The 25,772-nt window shown below is 34.1% G+C and overlaps 1 protein-coding gene across 7 annotated transcripts in view; it reads left to right on the top strand.

Moving 5' to 3' along the window:
• Positions 1 to 25,772, top strand: part of MBD5 (methyl-CpG binding domain protein 5) — a 443,648-nt gene that overhangs the window by 162,851 nt on the left and 255,025 nt on the right. For all 7 annotated transcript variants that reach the window (XM_078451300.2, XM_060626406.3, XM_078451303.2 and 4 more), the window contains one exon: positions 6,182 to 6,275. The gene's annotated coding sequence lies outside the window, so the exon portion shown is untranslated. The remainder of the gene's footprint in view (positions 1 to 6,181; positions 6,276 to 25,772) is intronic.

Genomic DNA, 25,772 nt, shown 5'->3' with positions numbered 1-25,772 from the left:
GTGGAGGGTATAAGGCAGAAATTTATATACAGATACATTAAGTAAGGCTTCCGGAACTACTGGAGATTTTAGTTTAGTGGATAATGCCTTTAAGAAATACTGTAGATAATTGTAGACTGCATGAGTTTGAAATCTAGCTCTGACAGTTATTAACTGTGAAAGCTTCAACAAGTTAATTTCTCTGTTCCTCAATTTCCCTATCCGTACAATATAGATGATAATAGTACTTCTTAGGATTGTTGTAAAGATTAAATTAATTAATGATGGTTAGGATTTAGAAATCAATAAATGTTAGCTCTCATTACTGTATTTCAAAGCAAGGAAGAAGTGTTAGCAACTTTAAAAATCTTGGACACATTTATTGTTTATTATCTATAAGTTTGTATTTTTGGTCTTTAAAGAGTAATCTGTATACATTGAATTCTTTTGTGATATATAGAGTATTGTGCTATTTATAGAGTTATTGGTTCTTATTGAAGTATGTAGTTTTTCTAAAGAAACACTAAACCATGTTCCCTAGGACTTCTGTGTTACATGTATTTAAATAGAATTTAATTTACTTTTAAAATGTTCTTTTTTTAAGTTTTTATTTAAATTCTAGTTAACACACAGTGTTATACTGCTTTTAGGATAGAATTTTGTGATTCATCACTTACAGCACCCAGTGATCATCCCAACAAGTGCCCTCCTCAATACTCATCACCCATTTAGCCCATCCTATGCCCACCTCCCATCCATCAACCCTCAGTTTGTTCTCTATATTTAGGAGTCTCTTATGGTTTGCCTCCCTCTCTTTTTCCCCCCTTCCTCTATGTTCATCTGTTTTGTTTCTTAAATTCCACATATGAGTGAAATCATATGATATTTTGTCTTTCTCTGACTGACTTGTGTCACTTAGAATAATACCTTCTAGCTCCTTCCACATCATTGCAAATGGCAAGATTTCATTCATTTTGATGTGTAATATTCCATTGTGTGTATGTATATGTATATATGTATATGTGTATATATGTATATATACATATATACACATATACATATATACATATACACATACATACATATACATATACATATATGTATACATATATATACATATATATACATTACACACCACATCTTCTTTATCCATTCATCAGTCAGTGGACATTTGGGCTCTTTCCATAATAATTTGGCTATTGTTGATAGCTCTGCTATAAGCATCAGGATGTATGTATCCCTTCAAATATTAAAAAAATAATGTTCATTTTTGTTGATTCAGTTGTTATTATTAACAGCAATTATTATGCCATTACTCTCAGTTGCTATAATTACCTACATCGTGAGACATTAAGAGAGTAAGGTGCAGTAACCTCAAAAGAGATGGGCAAGTTCTTGCAGCTTAGGGAAATTACAATGTTTAAATCATTCATGGTTGTAAAGTATACTAAAGAGAAAAGCTGGGTGCTTCACTCAATCACTGTAAAATGCCATGCTCAGTTAATGGGAAGACCAATAAATAAAATCATCGCATATTTATTAAATGCTTTCAAGCTAGGGCTTGCTGGGAAATTATAATTTAGTTGAGGGAATAAAGCAAACATGCCAAATCTTAAAAATAAAAGATAGAGATAAAGGACCATAAGTGAGTACCTGATTAATTACCTAAGTAACTTGGCAATAATTAGTGTTGGAAGTCAGAAAAGAAAGAAAGCTTTTAGTGTCTGGTTGATGGAAATTTCCTTCAAGGAGGAAGCAGTATTTGAGCCAAGTTTTGGTTGATGAAGAGATGAGAGATAAACAGCAAAAGGCATCTGGGGTCAAATAGTAAAAGATCATGAGTCTTGCCAAAAGACATTGGAATTTCATTGCATAGCTATAAACCAGAGGCAAACTTGCATCTGATCCTGCAGATTTGAGAGGTGGCTCTGTGTTTGTGAAGACATTTAGGAAGTCCATGACTGTTTACTAGCTATTAAGCAGAACTAGTTCTGGGAAAAGAATCAACTTTAGTCATAAACTGAAGATTGATGTGAACTTAATAGGAAAACCTGAAGTAGTTAGCAACACATGCATGTAGAAAGAATACTTTATTAGGAGCACCTCCATACTAGGTAGATAAGTGAAAATAATTATAATTTTCTTTAAAGGTTTAGCAGTTACTGAGATCATCATCCTTATTATGTATAGCACAGACTTGGATATTCACCTCTGTTTATTAGACTTTTCTTTTTCAGAAAGAATCTACAGAGTATGTGCATATGAATATATTATTTTTATTACAAAGTATTTCTGGACTTGTTTTAAAAGAATTTTCAAGACTAAAATGTTAACAGCCTATTTCATCTTATTTTTAGTAAGCTATGTTAGTGTGTGTGTTGAAGGAAATGACTCAAGACTTTTTCTTTGAGAATTTGTTGCTTTGCACTTAGAGCAAATGATAGTAGAAGAGCTTATTCCCCACTGCTAAGTTAAGGCCAAAACATTTTTAATTCTGAGACATTGTGGGCCTGTTTGTAATTATTTATGTAGTTTGGGGTTAAACTGTCATTATAGAATATAATTTAGTTTTCTCTTTTTTGCCATAGTATTTTGTTGATTTCCTACACAGTTGACTTAGGTTAGGAGGATAGCAGAGCTTACAAAATACATTATCCATAAACATTATTTTAGCTTATCTACATTGATTTATTGCTAAAGTCCTATTTATATTTTAAAGTTATTTCTTATCCAGGATGCCTCAGGATTATCTTTTAAGATTAGAAATATAATCTTAGAGGGTGCCTGGGCGATTCAGTCGGTTAAGCATCAGACTTCGGCTCCTGATCTCACAGTTCATGAGTTTGAGCCCCATGTTGGACTCTGTGCTGATAGCTCAGAGCCTGGACCCTGATTCAGTGTCTCACTCTCTCTTTTGCCCCCTCCCACTCACGGAAGGACTGATACCCTTCCTTAATGCTTTTTAATTTTTTTTTTTTTTAATTTTGAGAAAGAGAGAGAGAGCAGGGAAAGAGAGAGAGAATACAGAGCCCAGCACAGGGCTCGAACCCACAAACCATGAGATTATGACCTGAGCCAAAACCAAGAGTCCATTGCTCAACCGACTGAGCCACCCAGGTGCCTCTCCTTCTTACTACTTAAAAACAAACAAACAAACACACAAACAAACAAACAAACAAAAAACCCTAGGCCCCAGCACCACACCATACCAGTTAAATAAGAATATCTAAGAAATATACCAAGTCTCAGTATAGGTAAAAGTGTCCCGAATATTTTTTAATGTTTATTTTTGAGAGAGAGAGACAGAGCACAAGTGGGGGAGGGGCAGATAGAGAGGGAGATACAGAATCTGAAGAAGACTCCAGGCTCTGAACTGTCAGCACAGAGCCCAACATGGGGCTCAAACTCACGAGCCCTGAAATCATGACCTGAGACCATGACCCGAGCCAAAGTCAGATGTTCAACTGACTAAGCCACCCAAGCACCCACCCCCCCCAAGTATTTTTAATGTGCAGCTGTAACTAAGAAACTACTCTAATGAGAGATCTACAGCAATGAGCAAAAGGATCATGTAATTGAATCCAAAAACTATCTATGTTTGGCTTGGGAATCCATAATACTCAAAATCACGTATTCGTATGGCATTATATCCTTCAAATCCTTGTTTCCCTAACTGCTTGTCTTAGGCTTGTTTTTTAAAAAAATCAAAGAGAGAATAAAATTCTTCTGTGTGTGTTTATGTGTGGCCGTTTTTTATTTAAGTATAATTGACATATAATTCATTAGTTTCATGTGTACAACATAGAGATTCCACATTTGTATACATTGCAACCACTACAATACGTCTAGCTACTATCTGTTACCATACAAAGTTAATACAATATTATTGACTACATTCTCTGTGCTGTACATTACATTCTCAAGACTTATTTTTTTTTCTTTTCAAATTTTTATTTAAATTCTAGTTACTTAACATATAGTGTCATATTGTTTTCAGGAGTAGAATTTAATTTCATCACTAACATATAACACCCAGTGCTCAACACAACAAGTTCCCTGCTTAATACCCATCATCCATTTAGCCCATCTCCCTGCCACATCCTTCCATCAACCCTTATTTTGTTCTCTATCATAAAGTCTCTTATAGTTTGTTTCCCTCTCTTTCTCCCCCTCTTCTTACATGTTCATCTGTTTTATTTCTTAAATTCCACATGAGTGAAATCATATGGTATTTGTCTTTCTCTGCCTGACTTATTTCACTTAGCATAGTACACTGTAGCTCAGACTCTTCATTGCAAATGGCAGGATTTCATTCCTTTTGATGGCTGAGTAATATTCCATTACATACATATGTAACGCATCTCTTTTCCTCTGTTGCATTTATTTTTTGAGAGACAGCATGAGCCAGGGAGGTGTAGAGAGAAAGGGGTACAGAGGATCCGAGGCAGGCTTTGTGTTGACAGGCTGACAGCAGCAAGCCCAATGCAGGGTTTGAACCCATGAACCTTGAGATCATGACCTGAGCCAAAGTTGGATAATCAACTGACCACTCAGATGCCCCATATACCACATCTTCTTTATCCATTCTTCAGTCGATAGGCATTTGGTTCTTTCCATATCTTGGCTATTGTTGATAATGCTGCTATAAACATTGGGGTAAACGTACCCCAGTGAATCTGTATTTTTGTATCTTTTGGATAAATATCTAGTAGTGCATTTGCTCGATTGTAGGTAGTTCTATTTTTAACTTTTTGAGGAAACTCCATACTGTTTTCCAGACTGGCTGCTCCAGTTTGCATTCCCACCAACAGTGCAAGAAGGTTCCCCTTTCTCCATATCCTCACCAACATCTGTTTCTTGTGATGTTAATTTTAGCCATTCTGACTAGTGTGAGGTGGTATCTCATTGTGGTTTTGATTTGTATTTCCCTGGGGATGAGTGATGTTGATCATCTGTTCATTTGTCTGTTAGCCATATGGATGTCTTCAAAAGTATTGATTCATGTCCTCTGCCCATTTCTTCGCTGGATTATTTGTTTTGTGAGTGTTTAGTTTAATAAGTTCTTTATACATTTTAGATACTAACCCTTTATCAGATATGTCATTTGAAAATATCTTCCATTCTGTAGGCTGCCTTTTAGTTTTACTGATTGTTTCCTTCACTGTGCAGAAGCTTTTTATCTTCTTAAAAAAATGTTTATTTATTTTTGAGAAAGAGAAAGAGAGAGAGAGGATGGGAGAGGGCCAGAGAGAGAGAATCCCAAGCAGGCTCTATGCTGGCAGCTCAGTGTGGGGCTTGATCTCACGAATTGTGAGATCATGACCTGAACCAAAATCAAGAGTCAGATGCTCAGCCCCTGGGCCACCAGGCTCCCTGAGAAGTTTATCTTGATGAAGTTCCAATAGTTCATTTTTGCTTTTGTGTCTCTTGCCTCTGAAGACATTTCTGGTAAGAAGTTGCTATGGCTAAAGTCAAAGAGGTTTCTGCCTATGTTCTCTAGGATTTGATGGTTTCCTGTCTCAAATTCAGGTCTTTCATCCATTCTGAATTTATTTTTGTGTATCATGTAAGAAAGTGGTCCAGTTTCATTCCAAAATCATATTCTTTTAGGAAAGAACATTTTGTTTAGATAATCCTAATTCTCAATTAGTGGCAATTTCTCTTAAAAGATCTCTGAAAGCTTCCTTAGGTTGGTGTTTATAAAGTACTGATTGGGCAGTTTAAGTAATATTGACCTTTTTTATAAGGATGATATTTAACTAGTTGATCTCTTTGATTTTGGCATTTATAAGCAACTCAGATATAATCAAGAATATATTTTTGTGATCCATTTGAGCAAGGGAAATATTTCCTGGGGTAGGGCTATGTTCATGTAGAACCTCAGAATCAATGTATTTAAAATTATATTTCTTAAAAATGCTCATAGAAACTTGGTAGCCAGATAAAATTAGGACAATGGAAAGCACTAAATTTTCTGGCATGAATCAAAATATATGTTCCACAAAACTTTCTGATTCTTCTAAATGGAAAAATCTCATTATTACTGGTGTTTATTTATATAAAATATGTCCTATGAGATATGCCTCCCCTTGTCCAAACTTAATAAAATCATAAAGAATAATTTTTACATCCGCTTATATGTTTAAAATAAACAATATTTATAACCACAAATTCATGATATTTTCTTTTGTTTCTTTTTTAGATGCTTATTGAGGATGCCAGTTTCTGCATATGGGAAGTAGATATTGAAGGTTATATGGTTTACAGACAAGATCTTTAAAATATAGATACTCAAGGTAAGTAATAGATACAACCTCATAAATCATCTCATTTAAATGGTTAGGGTTTCAGACTGTACTTTGACTTGCTAAACTTGTTTTATCACTAGCCCTATCTAAGCGACTTCAAAACCATATTCATTCATATTCAGACACAAGGTGTTATGCCCTAACACTATCATGACAGGAAGTGTCATATGTCATTTATAATAGGAAGTGGATAAAATTGATATATTATTATGGAAGTGTGCAAACCAATTAAGAAGAATGGAGAAGAAATGAAGTAGCTTCCATTAAATCTGTGGGCTCAACTCAGTAGTGTTTAATTTGGAAGATTAAACAAAAACTACTATTCACTGCACTTTCTTCTGAATACCATATTCATTAATCAGTTCTTTAACTACATTAGGAACATGTTCTTTAACCACTCCAAAAAACTGTCATACTTTCAAATACTCAGAGTTTTACCTCTAAATACCAAATCTCTTTTCACTATTTCTTGAGTCCCCAAAGATTTTTCTTTACCTACCATATCCTTTCAGTTAGTATGTTCTGTCCATGCCTCCCATGACTGCTTGCATGTTCACATTATTAAGTATATTTCTGTATATATTTTGGTACATTTTTCAGTGAGATATGAGGAGCACAAAATGTTAAAAAAGAAAAAAGTATTTTAAATAATGTTTCATGCCAGGCAGTTACCATGTAACCTTAGAGACTATGTGACCAGTAAATGGGACATTTTTGTTCAGCTCTAGAATCCTCTCTAAGTGGAAATAAGAGACTGTAAAATCTAATTTTATTGTATCTTCAGAAGAAATAAATATGGATTTTGAAAAGTCCTAATTTTTAAATATCAGCACAAAATTTTGCCTGTGAAAAAAATCTCCTTTGCCAAATGTGTGAACGAAATAAAACAGTTTACAGCCTCTGCTGTGGAAATTTTTTCCCTTTGTTCTGTTTTTCTTTATTCTTTTAGAGTGCAACTACTTTAGAGTCTATTTTTTCCCCTTAATTTGTGGGTAGCAGCTTATTGATTTTGCTAGTTTTTTGTGATGAATATTATTATCAGAAATGACTTATCTTGAAAATATAAATGACATTACTTACTTCTAATTCATTTCTATAGTTAACATATGGTGAGTTGGTTCCTTGGAACAGCTATTCAATTGTTTTCTGAATTATAATAATTAGACAATTATTTTTATAGTTCCTCCATCTCCACAGTCTTTTTTTTTTTTTAAAGTAACTTTTGCATAAGAATAGAGCTAAACATGCTCCTCAGTTCATTGCACGCTGTCATCATTGGTCCGTGCAAAGCACTTATTTTATTTGTTTATACATATTCTTTTATTTTCATTTCTAGTCCCATGCTTCTGACCTTGACCCATAGGAAACCATTCTGACAGTCATTATAATAACTACTGCACCATTCTCTTTTGTTTATATGTATTTTCATAATGCTTTGTTTTTATATACATGTATTTTTAAATATTTTAAATAGAAAATTTAAAATAAATTTAAAAAAAAAAGAAAAGAGAATATGTTATGAATCTTCATGGGCCCATCTCTCAGCTTCAGCAGTTATCTCATGGTTGGGCTTGCGTTAATTATATCTCTACCCTGCCCCCTGCCCCATTTTATGTGTATGAAATTTTATTATGCGTAAATGGTATTGTGCTATGTATTTCATTTTTTTCCTACTATTTTATTTTAATTAACCTTAAGTGTTTATCATTTACTTATATTGTCATGTTCACATCGCTTCTAACTGCTGCATAGTATTCCATCGTTTGTAGCTACCATGTTTTAACTACTTGTATTTCCCAGTGATTGCCATCCAGACTTTTGTCACAACAAACACTGCTATAATGAACATTATCACACTTGCTTTATCGTGGACTTTGCAAGGATTTCTTTGGGATATATACGCAGGAGCACAATTGCTGGGTAATAGGATACATGTTTATACTTAACTTGACCAAGTTCTGCCAGTTGCTCTACCAAATAAAATACTTTGGTCCACACTTTCACCAGCAGTAACCTTCTCAGTCAGTCCTGCCAACCTTGACATTATCTAGCTTGCTAATATTTTCAGTCTAATGTGCATAATTTTATAGCTTATTATTTTAATTTTAATTCCTCTTACCAATAATGAGTTTGAGTACTGCTTCATATTTTTATTGGCCTTTTGGCTTCCCTTTTCTGAAATTGTTTGTTCATACTCTATTTTTCATATGGGTTCTTTTGACTAATGTTCTTTAAGAGTTTGTCATAGGTATTCTAGGTATTCATTTCCTATTAGTTTTAAATATTAAAAAATATCTGCATCCCATTTTTTTCAACTTTTTAATCTTGTGCTTGATATTCTTTGAGTAAACATCAATATTTTAAAACTTGATTAAAATATTTTCTGGATGTATATCATTTGTGTACAGAAATGCTACTGATTTTTTGAAAATTGATACAAGTTCTAACAACATTGCTGAACTCTCTTATTCTTAATAGATTGTTCTGTTGTCTAGAAAAATGATCATATATCAATTCCAAAAGTGATAGTTTTCTCTCTACCCTTCCCATCCTCATACTTTTACTTTTTTCTTCTTTCTAATACCTTTGATCAATTCCTCTGGAACTAAACAGTAGTAGTGACAGTGGGCATCCTTATCTTATGCCCAGTCTTAAAGAGGATGCATCTACTTTCTCACTTCTCACTGACGTATAATGCTTACTGAAGGTTTTTAACATACAACCTTTACGAAATTATGAAAGTTCTTCTATTTCTAGCTTCGTATGCATAAATAGCTATTGAACCCTATCAAATGCTTTTTATGCATCTTCGAAACAATCACATGACATTTATCCTTTGGTATATTAACGTTGTGAATTATATGAATAGAATTTCTAATGTGAAACCATCCCTGTGTTTCTAGTGATCATGGTGTTTTATCTTTAATGTTATTTTATCTGGTTAGCAAATATTTTATTTAGGATTTTAGGATCTACATTCCTAAATGAAATGTGCTGTAATTGTTTTCTCTTTATTTTCCTTGTCTGACTTTGCAATTAAGATGACACCAGCCTAATAAAATAAGATGGACAGCTTTTACTCTTTTTCTATTTTTTGGAACAACTTTACAAGATATGAATTTACTGTTTCTTTAATGTTTGTTAAAACTCATAATGTTTAACTCATGTTAAAACTCATGGAGTGCCTGGCTGGCTTCATTGGTAGAGCATGCAACTTTTGAACTTGGGGTTATGAGTTTGAGCCCCATGTTGAGTGTAGAGATTACTTAAAAATAAAATCTTTAAAAAAAACCTATCTGGTTCTGAGGATTTTTGTGAGACTTCTATGAATGCTATTTATGTCTTTAAATACTTTTTGATCTATTCAAGTTTTTTCTTCCCTTCTTCCAGTCTTTTCCCAAGGTACTGATGACACCTGACGGTCTCCCCACCTGCAGACATAGTCCAGACTCACTTTCGTAGGATACACCTAGACAGCCTCAGTCTCCACATCTAACTGAGCCATATGATAATGGTCACCCCCCTTTTGAACTGATTAGAGCTTCAGTTTTTAACCCTGACCAATGGGCTCTGATCTGCCCAGTCTTGCCACATACCTAAATTAATCCTATTGTCCATTAGTTTTCTACTCTACCACAAACAGAAAGTTTGGTTAGTGATACCCTGAATTGAGTTCCTTCTATCCCCTACTAAAGTTGTTGCCATACTCTGGTTACATGTGTCAAGGTTATATAAATGGTAAATATTCTGCCAAAAAAATATGTGAGGTATATAAGTTCAGGGTAGGCATGTGTTGGGAAAAAATCAGCAGTCATCTGGTCTAATGTCCTTTATAGTAAGTACCAAATGGTAGTTAACTCTAGAAGATACTCGCTTTATCCCCAGAATTTGAAACTTCATAATAACCGTGTATTATTAAAAGAAAAATTAAAGTTATTTCTACTTACAAAAGGAAGAAGTAGAGATTATAAGCAAGAATTTCATATACCCACTAACAACAAAACAAACTTTCAATAAAAATATAATAGTTATCATAATTTTTGATACATTTAAGTGTTTCTACCATCTTATTTCAGTTTTTTTCCACACACTTTGTATATCTTTTTAATTTTTTCTTACTTAAAAGTGTAGTATTTATATATCTTCCCTAAAAAAGATTCTTATACATTCTGACATCCTGTTGTCTCTCTCACCTTCCCCAACTCCATCATGTTGCTACTATCTACTTTAAACAACAAAATATTGCAGTCAATTTTTCTCTTTTTCTTTGCTGCTATTTTTAAAGACAACAAACTTTACCAAGGTACTCTATCAGCATTACTTTGTACATCATCTTTTTAATAAGTGTAGTGTTCTTTTTTCTCTTTTTCCCTTTAAAAATTTTTTAATTTTAATTCCAGTACGGTTAACATACAGTGTTATATTGTTTTCATGTGTACAATATAGTAATTCAGCAATTCTGTACATTACTCAGTGCCCATCACAATAAGTGTACTCTTAAATACAATAATAATAATAAGGGTACCCTTCACCTGTTTCACCCATCCACCCCACCTACCTCCCCATCTGGTAGCCATCAGTTTGTTCTCTATACTTAACAATCTGTTTTTTGGTTTCTTTCTTTTTTTATTTGTTTCTTAAAATTGCACATATGAGTGAAATCATATGGCATTTGTCTTTGACTGACTTACTGCAGTTAGCATTATACTCTTTAGATCCATCTATGTTGTTGCAAATGCCCAGACTTCATTCTTTTTTATGATTGAATAATATTCTATTGTGTTTATCCACCATATTTTCTTTATCCATTAACCTATCGATAGACACTTGGGCTGCTTCCATATCTTAGCTATTGTAAATAATGCTGCATTAAGCATAGGAGTGCATATGTCTTTTCAAATTAGTGTTTTCATATTCTTAGGCTAAATACCCAGTAGTGGAATTACTGGATGATATGGTATATAATTCTATTTTTAATTTTTTAAGGGATCTTCATACTGTTTTCCACAGAGGCTGCACCCCAGTTTGCATTTCCACCAACAGTGCAAAAGTATTCCTTTTTTTCCATATCCTCACCAACACTTGTTGTTTCTTGTTTTTTTAATTTTAGCCATCACGACAAGTGTGGGGTGATATCTCATTATAGTTTTGGTTTGCATTTCCCTGATGTTTAGAGATGTTGAATATCTTTTCCTGTGTCTGTTGGCCATCTATATGTCTTCTTGGGAGATATGTCTGATCATGTTATGCCCAGTTTTCAATTGGATTATTTGTTTTTTCGGTGTTGAGTTGTATCAGTTCCTTATATATTTTAGATACTATTTCTTTATTGGATATGTCATATGCAAATATCTTCTTCCATTCAGTAGGCTACCTTTTTCTTTTGTTGATTGTTTCCTTCACTGTGCAGAAGCTTTTTATTTTGATATAGTTGCAATACCGTATTTTTGCTTTTGTTACCCTTGCCATAGGAGATATATCTAGAAAAATGTTGCTATGACCAATGTCAGAGAAATTACTGCCTGTCCTCTCTTGTAGGACTTTTGTAGTTTCAGGTATCACATATAGGTGTTTAATCCATTTTGAGTTTATTTTTGTGTATGGTGTATGAAATTGGTCCAGTCTTATTCTTTTGCACATAGCTGTCCAGTTTCCCAACACTATTTGTTGAAGAACCTCTTTTTCCCATTTCATATTCTTGCCTCCTTTGCCTAAGATTAATTGACCATATAATTGTTTTTATTTCTGGGCTCTCTATTCTGTTCCATTGATCTATGTGTCTGTTTTGGTGCCAGTACACTGTATTGATTACTACAGCTTTGTGGTATATCTTGAAATCGAGGATTGTGATTCCTCCAGTTTTGTTCTTTTTCTTAAAAAATTTTTTTTTAATGTTTATTTATTTTTGAGAGAGAGAGAGAGACAGAGCATGAGCTGGGTAGAAGCAGAGAGAGAGGGAGACACAGAATCTGAAGCAGGCTCCAGGCTCTGAGCTGTCACCACAGAGCTTGACACGGGGCTCAAACCCACAAACCATGAGATCATGACCTGAGCCGAAGTTGGACACTTAACCGACTGAGCCACCCAGGTGCCCCCAGTTTTGTTCTTTTTCAAAGTTGCTTTGGCTATTTGGGGTCTTTTGTGCTTCCATTCAAATTTAGGATTGTTTGTTCTAGTTCTGTGAGAAATGCTGTTGGTATTTTGATAGGGGTTGCATTAAATCTGTAGGTTGCTTTCGGTAGTATACATATTTAACAGTTTTGTCCTTCTGATCCATTAGCATTGAATATCTTTCCATTTGCTTGTGTCATCTTCAGTTTCTTTCATCAATATTTTATAGTTCTCAGAGAACAGATTTTTCACCTACTTGGTTAAGTATTATTCTTGGGTTTTTATTTTTTGATGTAATTATATATGAGATTGTTTTCTTAATTTCTCTTTTTACTGCTTCATTATTAGTGTATAGAAATGCAATGGATTTCTGTATGTTGATTTTGTATCCTGTGACCTTACTGAATTCACTTCTCAGTTCTAGTAGTTTTTCTATATATAATGTCATGTCATCTGCAAATAGTGAAAGTTCTACTTCTTCCTTACCAATTTGGATGCCTTTTATTTTTTTGTTTTCTGATTCCTGTGGCTAGAACTTCCAGTACTATATTGAATAAAAGTGATAAGAGTGGACATCCTTGTCTTGTTCCTGAGCTTAGGGGAAAAGCTCTCCATTTTTTGCCATTGAGTATGATGTTAGCTGTGGGTTTTTCATGTATGGCCTTTATTATGTTGAGCTATGTTCCCTCTAAATGTGCTTTGTGGAGAGTTTTTGTCATGAATGGTTGTACTTTGTCCAATTCTTTTTCTGCATCTATTGAAATGATTGTATGATTTTTAATCCTTTCTCTTATAGATTACTTTATACATCTTTTAAAGACATTCTTCATTTCTCTTTCTTTTTTTATTTTTATTTTTATTTTTATTTTTGAGAAAGAGAGAGAATGTGTGTGAGAAAGGTGGACAAAGGATCTGAAACAGGCTCTGTGCTGACAGCAGAGAGCTGATGCAGGGCTGGAACTCAGGAACACTGAGACTATGACCCAAGCTGAAGTTGGACGCCTAACTGACTAAGCCATCCAGGCACCCTGCTTCTCTTTCTATTTGAGTATTTAATCAACAACTGTTTTATGAGGCCTTATATACTTGAAAACATATTATCATAACCTCATATTTTAATGACTACATAGCTATATATCCAACTCTAGATTTTATGTTTCCTTTAATACTTTGAAAATCCATGGTCTCTTGTCTTGTTACCTTCATCATTTCTAATTTTTTTCTCCATATCTCTGTTATTCAGATAGTAGTGACAAGCCCTTTGTCTTTCTTTTATATTTCTATTTCCTTGTTTTTCCTTAGCATTGAAGATTTCCTGAAACTTGTCTTCAAATTCATTAATTCATTTGTTATTTTAATTCTACTTTTTATGAAATCTGTTTCAGATTTTATAGTTTTCGTACCTCATAGTTCTGCTTGCTTCTTTGTTTTCTTATTCTTGTTACGTATTGCTAATATGTTCCTTTATGTCTTTTGGGATGTTTATTAGGCTATTTTTAAATCTTGGGTCACTAGATCTAACATTGTAGCTTTTCTTAGAATCTTTATGCCAATTTTATTTTCTTTGGAAATAGTTGTGCTTCTTGCAATGTCTTGATATTTGGTCTTGTAGGACCATTTCCCTCTGGATTGACTCTTGTATCTGGCATTACATATAGGGAGAGGCCAGCACTCAGTCCATGTCATTCTCGGTGAGCTCAGAAGATGGGAGGTAGGTAGGAAAGCCCCAAGCCACCGATAAAATCACAATTAATAATTTATCAAATCAACAAAGTGATACCTGAAGTCTGTACTTCAACATTTCCCCTCATTCCCCCATCCCACCAGAAAGAAGCAGCAACTAAAACTGATGATTGTTTTTCACCAACTCTCTGATTTGGTACAAAAGAATAGGGACATGACTGCCCAATGTCCCCTCATGTTTTCTCAGCTGTTTATAAGTACTCTGTTTACTCCTGAAGGCATTTCTATAGTAGTCTGAGCCCCTGCAGATATGGGAACAGTCAGTTTTTGTCTCAAGGCAATGAGAGGAAAGAATCCAAAACAGAACTCCATTAGTTTACTTCCTATTTTGTCTTCCCACAGCCTATAAGCCTCCTCTTGTCTAGAACCTCAGGTTCCATGGCCCAAGCACATTTTCAAGTTCAAAACGGTACTCTATACCACCTTGCCTTCTTGAGGAGTTTTCAAGTTTTCTTATTCTTGACTTTTCCTGTCTATAATTTCTACTGGAGCTGATGCTTAGAGAGAGATCCAATAGTTGTTCTAGTCAACATCTTGGTATTATCATCCTGGAATAAACTCTAACAGAAGAAGAAAAACTAACAAAAGCTCTACCTATGTGTGTACTTTTTGACCCAGGGATCACATTTCTAGAAATTTCTTGTAAGTATATTATCAAGATGTTTGATGTTTGAAAACAATTAAAATGCCCAACAATAGGAGTTAATTAAATAAACCTATATTGATAGAATAAACTTTTCTGAGATAACTAATTTTTTGCTACTCATTTTTTTTTAATTTTTTTTTTTAACGTTTATTTATTTTTGAGACAGAGAGAGACAGAGCGTGAACAGGGGAGGGGCAGAGAGAGAGGGAGACAGAGAATCCGAAACAGGCTCCAGGCTCTGAGCTGTCAGCACAGAGCCCGACGCGGGGCTCGAACTCACAGACCGCGAGATCATGACCTGAGCCGAAGTCGGACACTTAACCGACCGAGCCACCCAGGCGCCCCTCATTTTTGTTTTTAAAAAACTGAATGTCAGGGTACCTGTGTAGCTCAGTCAGTTAAGTGACCAACTCTTGATCTCAGCTCAGGTCTTAGATCCTCAGAATCGTGAGTTCAAGCCCCACGTTGGACTCCACTCTGGGTGTGGAGCCTACTGAAAGAAAGAAAGAAAGAAAGAAAGAAAGAAAGAAAGAAAGAAAGAAAGAAAGAAGAAAAAAGAAGGAAAGAAAAGAAAGAAAGAAAAAGAAAGAGAAAGAAAGAAAGAAAGAAAGAAAGAAAGAAAGAAAGAAAGAAAAAAGAAAGAAAGAAAGAAAGAAAGAAAGAAAGAAAGAAAGAAAGAAAGAAAGAAATGTGAGAAGTGCTTAGGTGGCTCAGTTGGTTGAGTGTCCAACTCTGGATTTCATCTCAGGTCATGATCTCATGGTTCGTGAGTTCGAGCCCCACATCAGGTTCTGCACTCACATCTCAGAGCCTGCTTGGGATTCTCTCTCTCTCTCTCTCTCTCTCTCTCTCTCTCTCTCTCTCTGTCTCTCTCTGCTCTCCCTCACTTCTCTCAAAATAAATAAATAAACATTAAAAAAAAGTGAATGTCTACATAATGTGCAGTAAAATGGGACAGAGATTATCTTCTAGTATAAAATGATGGGTGGATTTATTTTTGCTGTCCTTTTTTATGCTTTTCTAAATTTCCATGATAAGCATATATTGCTTTTATACTCTAAATTAGGAATATATATATATATATACACACACACACACACACACATATTTTAATAAAACAGAACCAATCAACTGGAATGTGGGGGGCTGGATGTGACAAGCATTTAGTTAGCATTTTTCTTCTCTGTTCACTTGATTTTTTTTTCCTAAAAATTTGAAATCAAGGAAGAAAAGGAAAATTACTGATTGATATAATTTTCACTGCCTTCTTAAAATATGGAAAATAATTCATCTGAATAATCTAACATTTGTCTTTGGAGATGTAAAGAATAAAGGACATCACAGTGGCTCATACTATTTATTTAGAAGGCTTATTTGACCTTTGTGGGCTTACATAGGTAGCCCTTACATGTGGATATTTAGCCCTTTTATGTGGATATATTTATAACTCTATTAAAATGCTTTTTCAGGTGCATCTGGGTGGCCCTTTCAGTTGAGCCTCTGACTCTTGATTTCAGCTCAGGTCATGATCCCAGGGTCATGGGATCAAGACTCACATGTTGGGGAGCCTGCTTAACATTCTCTCTCTCTCTCATTCTGTCTCTGCCCCTCTTCCCTACTTGTGCACATTCTTTTTCTCTCTAAAATAATATATATATATATATATATAGAAAAAGATATATATATGCCTTCGAACTAATTATTTTACTTCCTATGTCCAACTATAACATTCTTATGAGGAAGGTATTATGCCTACTTAATCATGTATCCTCATACATATGGTACATATGTCCTCTGACCTCACTGACAATGGCATAGACTTAGCGCTGGCCTCTCTCCTTATGTAATGCCAGATACAGTAACCAATCCAGGGGAGAACAGACTAAGAATTACCAGGGATGATATAATTAGCAAAGTCTTTAAAACAGCTAATTGTTTACTTATTCAGGGATTTAAAGAAAAACATTAAAATAACGATACATGAAATGAAATATCCGCTGGATGGGTTAAGCAGTGCATTAGACACTGCAGATAAAAATATAAGTGGACTTCAAGAAATTTTCCAAACTGAAGCAGAGAGTAAGACAACTGTAAAAAAAAAAAAAAAAAAAATGGATGACACCTTAGTGTCCTGGTACCCTGTAGGCTAGAAACTGTGTAATTGGAGTTCCAGAAAGAAGAAATATTTCAAGAAATTATGACCAAAATTTTTCCATGTTTGATGAAAAATACAAACTCACAAAACCAAGAAGTTCAACTAATTTCAAACAGGAAAGAAAACCACACCAAGACATAATTTCTGAAAGCCAACAATAAAAATAAAAATCATAAAGGCCCAGAAAAAAGGCACATTATATATACAACACAAAAGATAAAAAAATTTACTGACTTCTCTACAGAAATACTGAAAATCAGAAAACATTGGAATGAGATCAGCACTGAAAGAGGAAAGCCATGAACTTAAAATTATATATCCAGTAAAAACATCTAAAATAATGACCTTTGCAGAAAAAACAGCAAAGTAACTGAGGAAATTCATTACCAGTAGACATTTGTTACAAGAAATGTTAAATGAATTCTTAAAGTAGAAGAAAAACATTACTAGATGGAGCACAATTCACACAAAGAAATGAAGAGCCCCAGAAATGGTAAATATATAGGTAAATAAGAGACTGCTTTTTTCTCATTTAAATTTTTAAAAGATAATTGAATGTAAAAAATAGAAATGTCATGTGATCCAATAATTCTACTGGATATTTACCTAAAGAAAGTGAAAACACTAACTTGAAAAAATATATGTACCCCTGTATTTATCACAGCATTATTTACAATAGCCAAGGTATGGAAACAACCTAAGTGTGCATCCATAGATGAATGGATAAAGAAGATGAGGTAGGTGTGTGTGTGTGTGTGTGTGTGTGTGTGTGTGTGTGTAGTATTCCATAATACATATGGAATATTAGCCATAAAAAAGAATGAGATCTTGCCATTTATTACAACATGGATGGGCCTAGAGAATATAACGCTACATGAAATGAGTCAGACAAAGAAAGCCAAATACAATATGATTTCAGTCATATGTGGAATTTAATAATCAAATGAACAAAGAAAAACAAAAAACAAATAGGTGGTTGACATAGAGGACATGGGTAGGGGTATGGAGAAAATAGATAAAGGGAATTAAGAGTATATTTGTCAAGATGAACACTGATTAATCTATAGGAATCATTATATTGTAAACCTAAAATTAATATAACACCGTATGTTAATTATACTGAACTAAAATATATTTTTAATTAAAAAAAGAACTATTTAAATCAAAAGAAGTAATAAAAAGTAAGAACCAAATTGTGAGGTTTATGATGTATGTAGTAATAAAATGCATGACCACAGTGCAAAGAATGAGAGGGAGAATTGGAGGTAAAATGTCATAAGATTTTTACATTATTCAGGAAGTGGTATGGTATTATTTAAATCTATGCTGCAATAAGTTAAAGATGCATATATAAACCCTAGAATAACCACTAAAGATATAAAGGCAGCTAATAAGACAATAGAGAAGATAAAGTGGAATACTAAAAAATTGGATGTGTTCAAAAGAAAGCAGGAACAGAGGATGAAAGAAGAGATGGGCCAAATAGAAAACAATAGCCAGATGGTAGATTTATATCCAATTATATGACAATCATATTAAATGTAAATTGTCTAAACACTCCAGTGAATTGGAATATTTTGTTAGATTAATAATCTAGTAAAAATTCTATACCACAAGAGTTGGCAAACTTTATTAAAGAGTAGATAATCAGCATTTTAGGTTTGAGGACCATACAGTTTCTGTTACACCTACCCAATTCTGCTGTTGTAGCTCAAAAACAGCCAAAAGCAAAATGTAAGCAAGTGTTTCTGTCAGTATTTCAATAAAACTTTATTTACAAAAAAAGAAAAATAGCTGTCCTATGGGCCATAGCTTGCCAATCCCTAGTATATTGGATAGAGGGAGTGTTTTTTTAATATAAAGACACAGATAGGTTAAAAGTAAATTAACCATGCTAACACAAATCATCAGAAAGCTGAAGTGGCTAAATTAATTTTAAAGTAGACTTCTAAATGAGAAGAAAGACATCTTTACTAGAGATAAAGAAAAAACTTGATAAAAGTTCATCAAGGGGCACCTGGGTGGCTCAGTCGGTTGGGCGTCCGACTTCAGCTCAGGTCATGATCTCACGGTTCGTGGGTTCGAGCCCCGCGTCGGGCTCTGTGCTGACAGCTCAGAGCCTGGAGCCTGCTTCAGATTCTGTGTCTCCCTCTCTCTCTGACCCTCCCCCGTTCATGCTCTGTCTCTCTCTGTCTCAAAAACTAAATAAACATTAAAAAAAAAAAAGTTCATCAAGAGGACATAACGTCATGTGTATGCACCTAACAATAGATCTTAAAAATATATGAAGCAGACACATAGATCAATGGAATAGAATAGAGAACCCAGAAATTGACTAAAACATGTATGGACAACTAATCTTCAACAAAGCAGGAAACAATATCCAATGGAAAAAAAAGACAGTCTTTTCAGCAAATAGTGCTGGGAAAACTGGACTGCGACATGCAGAATGAAACTGAACCACTTTCTTACACTATACACAAAAAGAAATTCAAAATGGATGAAAGATCTAAACGTGAGACAAAACCCATCAAAATCCTAGGGGAGAAAACAAGCAGCATCCTCTTTGACCTCGGCCAGAGCAACCTCTTACTAGACATGTCTCCAGAGGCAAAGGGAACAAACAAAAATGAAATATTGGGACTTCATCAAGGTAAAAAGCACAGCAAAGGAAACAATCAACAAAACTAAAAGACAACCAATGGAATGGGAAAAGATACTTGCAAATAGCATACTGGATAAAGGGTTACTATCTAAAATCTCTAAAGAACTTATCAAACTAAACACCCAAAAAATAATCCAGGGAAGAAATGGGCAGAAGACATGAATAGACACTTTTGAAGACATACATATGGCTAACAGACACATGAAATGATGCTCAACATCATTCATCATAAGAGACATACAAATCAAAACCAGTCAGAATGGCTAAAATCAACAACTCAGGAAACAACAGATGTTGGCGAGGATGTGGAGAAAGGGGAACCTTCTTGCACTGTTGGTGGGAATGCAAACTGGAGCAGCCAGTCTGCAAAACAGTATGGAGGTACCTCAAAAAGTTAAAAATAGAACTACCCTACATTGCAGCAATTTCACTACTAGGTATTTATCCAAAGGATACAGAAAGGCTGATTCAAAGGAGCACATACACCCCAATGTTTATAGCAGCACTATCAACAATAACCAACTTATGGAAAGAGCCCAAATGCCTATCGGCTGATGAATGGGTAAAGAAGATGGGGTGTGTGTGTATGTGTGTGTGCAATGGAATATTACTCGGCCATCAAAAAGAATGAAATCTTGCCATTTGCAACGATATGGATGGAGCTAAAGAGTATTATGCTAAGCTATATAAGTCAGTCAGAAAAAGACAAATACCATATGATTTCATTCATATGTGGAATTTAAGAAACAAGACAGATGAAGATGGGGGGGAGGAAAGAGGCAAACTAGAAAACAGACTCTGAGCATTAGAGAACAAACTGAGGGTTACTGGAGGGGAGGTGGGTGGTGGGATGGGTTAAATGGATGATGGGAATTAAGGAGGGCACTTGTGATGAGCACCAGGTGTTGTATGTAAGCAATGAATAACTAAATTCTACACCTAAAAATAATATTGTAGTGTATAACAACTAAATGTATTTTAAATAAAAACTTGAAAAAAAAGATAAAGAAAGTAAATTAAACCCAAAGTAACTGTAAACAAAGAAATAATATAAAAGCAGAAATCAATAAATTAGGGAATACCAAACAATAGAGAAAATCAGTGAAAGCACAAAGCTCTTTGGAAATATCAATAAAATTGATAAACTTCTTGCAGACTGATCAAAAAATAAAAGAGAGAAAGGAAAAGTAATTAAAAGAATCAGTGGGAAATATTCATGATAGCCCTCAACTTGAGTCATATATTGCAGTCTAGTCTGGCTGCTATCCCTGATGGCATAGGGATATCCCTTACTCATTTGTGAGATTCTGGGATATCCCTTACTCATTTGTGAGATTCTCTTTTTCTCTCTCCTATGTGAAACTCCTTTTTCTTAAACCTTCGGTTTTTATTTTGTTCTCTCATTTTTGTAGAGTGAGTTTTCCAGTGGTTTCTTGAAAAAGAATGCTTAGGAGGTAATTTTATTTTATTTTAACTTTTTAAAGGTAATTTTAATTCTAAGGGTTTTTTTTTTTTACTCTTGTATTGCTTTTTTTTTAAATTATAGTTGACATATATCATTAGTTTCAGGTATACAACATAGTGATGTAACAATTAGGTACATTACAAAGTGCTTACCATGATAAGTGTACTTATTCTCTGTCACCATACAAAATTATTACAATATTATTGACTAAATTCCCTATGCTGTACTTTTCATTCCCAACATTCTAAGTTTTAAATTTCCATAGATACTAGATCTTTCCACTTTGGTTTCATTTGTATTGCCTTAACCTGTCATGTTTTGTAAAGGTAATTAGAAGTAGCTGTTGAAAAATGTTTTTGTGCCACCATTAAAAAATAGTTTCTATTTACTGGCTGTAACTACATAAAAGAAGTATTCTGAAAAATTGTCTTTTGTAAGAAAGAAAATTCTATAAGACATTGCTATTAAAAGAATAAATTCTGTTCATCATACTTCGTTACTCACAATTGTTTTTGCCAAAATAGATATATCCATTTGTATAGATTTCCTGTAAGTCAAATTGAGATATTTTTCATTGCTATAACATCAGTAAGACTTCGTATCTCGGAAACTTGGTGTCTCTTGTAAAACGCAAGAATGTAGACAATCTGCTGACCCAAGTGGTCAGTTGGAAAATTTAGCTGGAGACAGTCCTAATTCCTATTGTTGTTTCATATAAATTTGAATGGATATTGCCTAATTCATCCACAATGACTGGGACTATTTTACTGTCAAACACAGGGGATTTTTTCCCAGACCAAATGGTGTGTGTATAATATATTTGTATGAATACATATTATATGTATAAATACATAATATATATGTATGTATATGTGTATAATATATATGTACAAATACATATATATCTGAATCATATGTATGAATATGTATATGAATATATATGTAATATGTATGCAGCATATACGTTACATAACTATTTTGATGTACCTCCATCAACATTTACCAAATATGGGAAATTAATAGTTATTACTTGAAAAATATATGGCAAATTATATTTGTCAAAACTGACAACAGAAATATTTCTGATTCCACATGTTCTTCCAGAACATATCCATTCTCTCATGAAGAGGTAAAGTTTGTTCCCCTTTTCTTTGAAATTCGGCTGCCTTGATGAGTAGAATGCAGTGGAAATGACATTAGGTAGCTTCAGAAGCTTAATCATAGTAGATAGTACAGCTCTGCCTGACTTTACATCTCTCTTGGGGTGCTCACCCTGGGAACTCCAGCCCTGATATTGTGAGGAAGCCCATGCCACAAGAGAGGTCCTACCAGGCAGAACCCCAGCCCTTATGTTGTGAGGAATCTCAAGCCACATAAGAGGTCCTACCAGGCATGTGATTAAGATGATTCCATGCCAGGCCTTCAAGCTGCCCCATCTGTCACTGAGTTAAGCAGAAACAAGCTAATATTGCTGAACTCTGCCTGAACTTGTAAACAATATAGGTTGTTTATTCTGTAGCAATAGTAACTGGTACACAGAGAGTTCTGTTTTCAAGTAAGTTTGGAAAATAGTTAATTTGAGCATCAAAAGAAGTCTCTTTTCTATAAGAAAGACTTCAATGTGCTATATGTGTGATATTCTCCAAAAAGATCATAGAGTACTTTGTATAAAGTATCTGATATGTTATCATTGGAGAATGCATCTCCATGGTCATCATTTCAGTGGTTATGTATTCTGTTAATAAACCATCATGCCCTTCATTTATCTGTGCTTACACATTTAGAATATTTACAACATTTTGCTGTTACATGTTTTAGGAAAAGCTTGTTTTTGTTTTTATTTACATAGACTCTATTCTTCATAGTAGAATTACTGTGCTATAGCATCGGAAACTTTTTTAAAAAATGTTTATTTATTTATTTATTTATTTATTTATTTATTTATTTATTGTGAGAGAAAGAGAGAGTGGAGGAGAGGCAGAAGAGAGAGAGAATCCCAAGCAGGCTACAGGCTGTTAGCACAGAGCCCAACACGGGGCTTGACTTCATGAACTGTGAGATCATGACCTGAGCTGAAAGAAATCAAGAGTCAGACACTTAATTAACCGACTGAGCCACCTGAGCTCAGTCTAATGACTAGCTATACTAACGTCTAAAAAATGAAAATATTTTACATTACAATAATCAATACAAATTGTATCATTTTCTCCAAATCCTTGATAGTTTTTAACATTTAACTGCAGAGTTGTTTTAGTTTGAATTTGTTTAACTAGATTAGCATTTAACTGAATAATTATACTGTAGCCTATCCAAATCGATGCCTTAAACTAGCCATTAGAAAGGCTAATAATGTGGCAGATTTTTATAGTGATTTTAATATTAATACATTTCAGCATTTCAATCTTAATTCATACCTATAATTTTGACATTTAAAAGAAAAACAATAAATAATAAATGTGGTAATGTGTGAAAGGAGAAAACATGTTATCAATATAGATTCTATGATTTCTTATTGACACAGTTCTCTAGAACATACTTCCCATGAATGTCTACTCTACAAAGATATCATGTATACTGTACTATCATTTAAAGTATAACTAAGCAAAGTGATCTGACTCTTAAACAAATACATCATGCGATCCAAATGAATGTTAAATCCTCCAAAATAATCATCTTGAGAAACTGTATATTTATCTCATAATGCTAACCTTCCTTAATATTTTGAAACTTCTCTTTTAGAATTGTCTTCTAAGCTTGAAAATGCAGTCTTGATTACGTTGATAGTCCTCCCACCTTCTTCAACATTGCTGAGCCTCGACAAGGCTTATTTGACCATTCTATTTCTGTTTTTTTTAGACCTACTTTTTTAGCAACTTTGGAATATGCAGTATAGTATTATTAACTGTAGACACTCTGCTGTACATGACATTGCCATGACTGAGTTATTTTATAATTAGAAATTTGTACTTTTTGACCCTTTCACCCATTTGGCCACTCCTGCCCCCACCTCTAGCAAACATCAATCTGTTCTCTATCTGTAAGCTCGTGTTTTGGGGGGTTTATTTTTTGAGGGGTGGTCCACATATATGTGAAATCATATGATATTTAGTTTTTGTCTTTCTGTGTCCAACTTATTCCCTTAGCATAATGCCTTCAGTGTCCATCTATGTTATGTCAAATGGCAGCATTTTATTTTATTTTGTTGTTTATTTTTTAATGTTTATTTTTGAGAGAGAGAGAGAGAGACAGAGTACGAGCAGGGGAGGGGTAGAGAGAGAGTGAGACACAGAATCTGAGGCAGGCTCCAGGCTCTGAGCTGTCAGCACAGAGCCCAATGCTCTCACGAACCACAAGATCATGACCCGAGCTAAAGTCGGACGCTTAATCAACTGAGCCACCCAGATGCCCGAGCATCATTTTATTTTTTATGGCTCAGTAATATTCCGTTACATATATGCATATATATATACATATACATATATATACATATACATATATACATATTCATATATATATATCACATTTCATTTTTAGGGCTCAGTAATATTCTATTATATATCCATATTCTTATTTTAAACATGTTCTTTTTTATTGAAGTATAATTAACCTACAATGTTATATGAGTTTCAGGTGTACAACATATTGAGTCAACAATTCTATACTACTCAGTGCTCATCATGATAAGTGCAGTCACTATCTGTCACCAAACAACATTAGTACACTATTTTGCCTATATTCCCTATGCTGTATTTTTCATCTCTGTGGAAGGTTGTATCTCTTAATCCCTTTTGTCTACTTTACCCATCCCCCACCTGCCCACCTCCCCTCTAGCAATCATTAGTGTATTCTCTGTATTTAAGAATCTGCTTTTTGTTTTGTTTTGTTTATTTTGTTTTTTAGAATCCACATATAAGTGAAATCATTTGTACACCACATTTTCTTTATTCATTCATCCATTGATGGACACTTAGTTGTTTCCATGTCTTGGCTCTTGTAATGCTGCAGTGAACATGGGGGTGAAGATATATTTTCAGAGTAGTGTTTTTATTTTCTTTGGTTGAATACCCAGAAGTGGAATTGCTGGATAATATAATAGTTTTATTTTTCATTTTTTTGAGGACCGTCCACATTGTTTTCATAGTGGCTGCACCGGTTTACATTCCTACCAACAGTGCATAAAGGTTTCCTTTTCTCCATATCTTTACCAACACTTGTTACTTCTTTTTTTTTTTTTTTTTTTTTTTTGAGAATAGCCATTCTAACATGTGTGAAGTGATATCTCATTGTAGTTTTGATTTGCGTTCACCTGATGGTGAGTGATGTTGAGCATCTTTTCATGTATCTTTTGGCCCCCTGTATGTCTTCTTTGGAAAAATATCTATTCAGATCCTCTGCCCCTTCTTTAATCAGATTGTTTTGCTATTGAGTTTATAAGTTCTTTATATATTTAGGATATTAACTCTTGGTAGATACATGATTTGCAAATATTTTCTGCTATTCAGTAGTGTGCTTTTATTTTGTTGGTGATTTTGAAGGGCAGAAGCTTTTTTTGTAAATTTTTTTAATGTTTACTTATTTTTAAGACAGAGAGAGCCAGTGGGGGAGGGGCAGAGAGAGGGAGAGACGGAGAATCCCAAGCAGGCTCTACACTGCCAGTGCAGAGCCCCACGTGGGGCTCAAACCCACAAACCCATGAGATC

Source organism: Panthera onca, chromosome C1 (genome assembly GCF_046562875.1).
Source record: "Panthera onca isolate mPanOnc1 chromosome C1, mPanOnc1 haplotype 2, whole genome shotgun sequence".
Lineage (NCBI taxonomy): Eukaryota > Metazoa > Chordata > Mammalia > Carnivora > Felidae > Panthera > Panthera onca.
Note: the sequence above shows the minus strand (reverse complement) of the source record. Positions and strands in the feature narration are given on the sequence as shown.